The 5,524-nt window shown below is 47.1% G+C and overlaps 1 long non-coding RNA gene across 1 annotated transcript; it reads right to left on the minus strand.

Annotated features, from left to right (window-relative positions):
* Nucleotides 1–2,272: 2,272 nt before the first annotated feature.
* Nucleotides 2,273–4,585, minus strand: LOC143768897 (uncharacterized). The gene is made up of 3 exons (XR_013214105.1): nt 3,927–4,585; nt 2,596–2,846; nt 2,273–2,401 (listed from the first exon to the last, which is right to left on the minus strand). It is a non-coding gene; the product is annotated as an uncharacterized LOC143768897 (long non-coding RNA).
* Between the last annotated feature and the right edge of the window lie 939 nt (nt 4,586–5,524).

Consider the following 5,524-nt stretch of genomic DNA (forward strand, 5'->3'; position numbering starts at 1 on the left):
GGGAGAGACTGTAGGGTCTCTGCCAGGGGTGGGATCCTGGCAGAGGCTTGGCATAGAAAGAACGTAACGGGTCCGCGCAGGCTCCTGGAAGCGGCGGGACTCAAGAAAGGACTAGAAGCGAGATAGATTGTGCTGAGTGAGAAACGAGATCAAGCAGAAGGAGAATACCAGCAGGGGTTTTGTTGAAAGAGGCAGCACCCTGCTGAAGCGCAATACCGGTGGCCGGAACGCCGAGGGAGTGGATTAGAATACAGCTTCAAGCCATACTCCAAACAGCGGCAGGACAGTCGGTCTCAGGCGGGCTGTCTACCACATATCACCTATGAAGTCTTGGGGGGCAATTGCGGGAGAGGGGCGACTCTAGGGTCCCGGAAGAACTCCAGGCCTACCTGACAAACGGGTGCCATTCCAACCTGAATACAGGGAAGGGGTGGATTACAGAGGAACATCAAATCGAGTTGTGAGGGAACTTAAGAAACAGACACAACCGTTGTGGGGTTACTTTCCGTGAGCACAGCAGGGAAGGACTACAACACATAGCGCTAGAAGGAAGGCACAGATTTCCACCTGAGAGGAGAACTCTGGAGGTGCCATTGGACCGGCCGGACTTGCGTAGCCTGGTGAACCGTGTTCTGGACTGAGGACTCAGAGATCTCCAGTAAAGAGGTAAAGAGACTGCAACCTGGTGTCCTCGTTATTTACCGCGACTTACACCCCACAACCGTACCGCTCCATCGCTACCATTACTACCACCTATTACACCGGACGTCCCCCACTGACGGACAGGGCCACGGACCGGGTCTAGCCACCGTGACAACCCCGAGACTGAGAACTTGAGGCCCGGCTCCGGGTACCCCTCGGCCCTGCGGCGGTGTGGGGGCGCTCCATGTGTGCCTGTACTGATGATGTAGTGTGGGGACCTGCACTGACCATGTAGTGTGGGTGATGTGTGATGGGTGCGATACTTACCAGGCCTGTGCTAAGGTGAGTTTAGGGATAATGGCCGCTCCTTACATGCTGCTGCTCAGCGGCCCCAGGACTGAAAGGTGCGACTATTATTCCTGAACTCACCAGATGGAAACTTAGCACAGGCCGCTCCTGGGGTAGAAGATCTTCGGGCTAGAGGGATGTTAGATGCCAGCCCAGGAGGTCAAGGGTCTGGGGCAGCAATGGCAGTGGTCCAGCATGAAGATGGTATAGAGAGAGATGATGATGAAGGGCAGCCGAGGTGACGTACAGCAGCAGACACGTGAGGCACGGGTCAGGAGGCATGAAGTTCTGGGCAGTTGGCACGGGCTCATCCTGCAAGATATAAGAGGAAGATAGGAAATCTATCTACCGGATCTTATGTTATATTAGGGGAATGGTCTTTATAATGAACCATTCTGCTATATAACATCAAATACAATGTACTGACACAATAGGTGTCCTGTGGGTACATCGGTCACTCACCAGATGGTCATGAATTCTTTCACAGTCCAGATCTTTTCATCCACCTAAGAAAAATAGAAACATAAAGTCACTGTGAGAAAAAGTGAAAAAAGGTAAGATCGATGATGATTACCACAATGAGAGAACAGCACCTGATGAGTGTTATCCCCAGAGGAGGAGATACTTACCGGGTCCAGCTTGGTGACACGTATGTAAATCCGGCCACGGGGTGAAGGACTGTGTGCTCCGGCCACTGCAGATGGTGGTACTCCAGAACTGGCCTGAATGGTGTAAATGGTGGCTCTACTCTCCTTTCCTCCAGATCCTCCCAGCCGATGGTGGTAAAGAATGGATGCTCTCTGATGTTCCCGCTCACACCCAGGCGTGTCTCAGGGTCTTTGCGCAGCAGCTTCTTGATGAGATGTTTCACGTCAGCATCAAGCCAAGTTGGAAATTTTGGCTTCTCATTGATGATGGATTTGAAAGCCATTTGCTTGACGGGGCCGTTGTAAAATGGATATCGCCTTGCTGCCATCCTGGACACCACAATCCCCAGGCTCCACCAGTCCACTGCTGCGCCATACCGTTTTCTACGATGCACCTCAGGGGCCATGTAATGGAAAGTGCCCGTCACTCCAGAGATGTTTTTGGAGGAGGAGACGCCATCTTGGGCAAGCCCAAGGTCGATGATACGGATGTGGCCATCTGCATCCAACATGATGTTATCTGGCTTTATGTCTCTGCAATGAAAGAAGAAAACAAAATAAGAAATCTGTCCAGTGATACAAGAGATGGAAAATGGGTCACTACAAGATACAGTAGAATAGGCGGCAGGACACCAGGGAAGCCGGGGGCCATATCTACAGCTTGTAAAGGGGACAGAGAGAAGGAGGAAAGTTCTGCTTACCGGTGGACGATGTTGTGTCCGTGGAGGAACTGGAGGCCACTTACCATCTCTGCTGTGTAGAATCTGATGGAGAGAACAGAGTGCAGAATCAATGTCATGAAATCCTTCTCTGGCAATCCACAAATACCATGGCACCCCACCTCCGGCTTCCAGCACCCTAAATATATGCCCTGCCAGTGCTCCCCTAGCTGCACCCCGACCTCAGGTTTTTTCCCTTTCTCTTAGTTCTCTTTTAGGTACATTCTCTGCTTTCTCACCTCACATTGCCGATGTTCAGGCAGCCGCACATCCTGATCAAATCCTCCACGCTGCCACCGGACAGGTACTCCATGATGAAATATGCCCTGTGCTGAGACTGGTGTGCGGCATAGAAGTGGCACAGGAATGGGCAGTGTCTGGCCGCCAGGAGTATCCGCCGCTCTCTCAAGATGGTGTCCTCGTTGTCCCTTTTGGTGATCATTTTGACGGCCACGTTGATGTTACTGCCGGGGACAGATGCCAGGACCACCTGAAAAACACAAATGGAGAATACTTAGAAGGTGTCTGCAGGGGTGGAAGGATCTGGATTTTATAGTCCACAAGGCGCATGAGAAAACTGAGTGATCGCTCAGTCTGCTAGTGACCAGGACCATATAGAGGAGCAGATCTATCAGAACAATGCACTGCCTGCTCCATGGATGGGCTATGGAGAGGTCTTAATAAATATTCGTCATTTTAATATTTAGTTCATAAAACAATAATACACATGAAAATATTTAACTTTGTAATACATTTTATCAGCCAAATCGGCTTCATTCTCCGCCAGGACTGATTTTTTATTTTCAAAATTCTATGTACCTGGGTAAACTCTGTATTTAGTGAAGACAGATTGTTACATTACTGAGGGGAGATGACAGTTGGTGCTGATAATATTCTATGCAGAAGGGAGGGGGGAGGAGGAGGGAGGAGTTTTGCATTTAGCCCCTCCTCTCCACTACATAGAATATTATCAGCACCAACTGTCATCTCCTCTCAGTAATGTAACAATCTGTCTTCACTAAATACAGAGTTTACCCAGAAATTGAGAATATAGAATATGAAAAATCAGTCTTGGTGGAGAAAGAAGATTTATCTGATTAGAATTATTACAAAGCTGCTTATTTTCATGTTTGCTATTGATTTATGAAATAAAAATTAAAATGACGATGACTTTTTAAAGGGTTTTCCTCTGTTATCATATGGAAATAAACAGAGTAAGCATTAGTAGAGGCATTGAGTTGGCATTAGTATGGTCCAAATATCATTGATTATCTAGATTTAATAAAAACACAGAGACAAATGTATGTACAATATGGCAGCCTGATAGGAGAAAAAAATAATGTCCCCTGCCCTCTACAGCTGTGACCCCTGAGATGAACCCTCCAGTATAGAAGAATACCAGGTGATAGCAGCACTAGCCCTAACTATGGTGATGTCTTATACTTCATCTCACAGAAGGACACTACAATGAGCAATAACAAAGCAAGACATGGCTGATAACAGAGAACAATACATGGGGATATATGAAAAATCTCAGATTTCAAATAAATAACAAATATGTAGGCCTTACTTTGCCAAAGGCGCCTCTACCTAGGACCTGGTGGATGTTGAAGCGGCTGATGTTAAGCCTGGCATAGGGGCCGGATGATCCAGGGTCTCCGCTGCATCCAGGTGTTGGCTCCTCCAATCCGCTGTTGTCTCGTCTCCTTTTCTTCTTTAATCCGGTCACGCTGTCCTCTTCCTCTTCTCCTCGCGGCCCTTCTCCTCGCTCCTCTTCTCGCTCTCTTCTCCTCGTCCAGTAGTCGCCATTCTCCGTAATCTCTTCCCGCCTGTAGACCTCAGTCCAATCACTTCAGCCGACAGTTGAAAGTAAACGGCAGTTGGTCGTGTGCAGGTGACCAGAGGTCAGAGGTGATGGAACCCTCAGGTGGCTCCTGCCAGGCAGCGGCTACTGGCCCTGCTCTGCCCTATACACTGTGATGTGGGCATCATGGGTGACAGTTTAGAGTCCAGAGGAACGGCAGAGAACTTCATGGCGACTTCCAGTGGTTTATTTATTAGATTATTAATCCCTCTATGTGTTTCATCATCGTTCCATTTTATAACTTACATTATTTTTGTATTGTAAAGTTAATATTTTTATTAGTTTTTCTATGTTTCTTATCACATATTTCCTCGATGTCCCATTTCCCTTTATCATTTCTCCCAAGAGTCTATTCCACCAAAGTGGTGCGCACCTATTACCCCCGGTGCCACCCAGCCGGCTCTACTGCACCTCATGAACAGAATACACGGAGCTGTAAACTCTTCCTGAGCTTTTATATTCTCTGTATATCCAACACTTTCTACCAATTATTACCTCTTACCAGGAATATGGTGATATTGGGGCAGTATATAATAAAGCCATCAGTGCTATATATAATACAGGTTGTACCGTTCCCAATAACCTATCACATGTGATTTACAGTTATTCCACCACAACCCATGGGAAGGACGGGTCACTGCTGCTCATCTCTGGGGTCACCAAAATCTTCTTCTTCCTCTTTATAATATCGCTTTATTTACATGTAACACAAAGAAAACAATTAAAACCCCCATAAATGAAAATGACCCTGTTATTACGGCTTCTTTGTGCTATTGTGTCACAGTCACAGGCAGTGAATACACCGTACCATTTACTGCTGCAGTCAGCGATTAGTTATATACTGGCGGATTGTCACCGTTATTGTAATGCCCTAAATCTGTAAACATTAATCCCCCAACATGTTTCGCCCGCTCTCAGGCATCATCAGGAGAATGGGGATTAAAGGATTAAGATGTCACCGCTCACTCCCATATTATTTGTGGTGCAGACGACTTATGACATCACATCCACACAGACATGTGAAGACATAGCACAATGAGCAGGTGTCCTAGACTCATAAACAGGACAGGACACAATTATTGACAACTATGAACACACCTGAGAGGGCTACCTTCAGGGGAATGTCATTAAATTAGACATATGACATCAGACACCATTTAATGGGTGATCTATCACGCCCGATGTCCAGGTGGGAAAATCTACATTGGTCTCCTTGCTAGAGAACTTCACGTATGTATCAAGGAACATGTAAGAGACATGGACAAATCTAGGACAGGATGATCTTGAACAATTTAAAACCCTAC

The sequence above is a fragment of the Ranitomeya variabilis genome, chromosome 4 (assembly GCF_051348905.1).
Source record: "Ranitomeya variabilis isolate aRanVar5 chromosome 4, aRanVar5.hap1, whole genome shotgun sequence".
Taxonomy (NCBI): Eukaryota; Metazoa; Chordata; class Amphibia; order Anura; family Dendrobatidae; genus Ranitomeya; species Ranitomeya variabilis.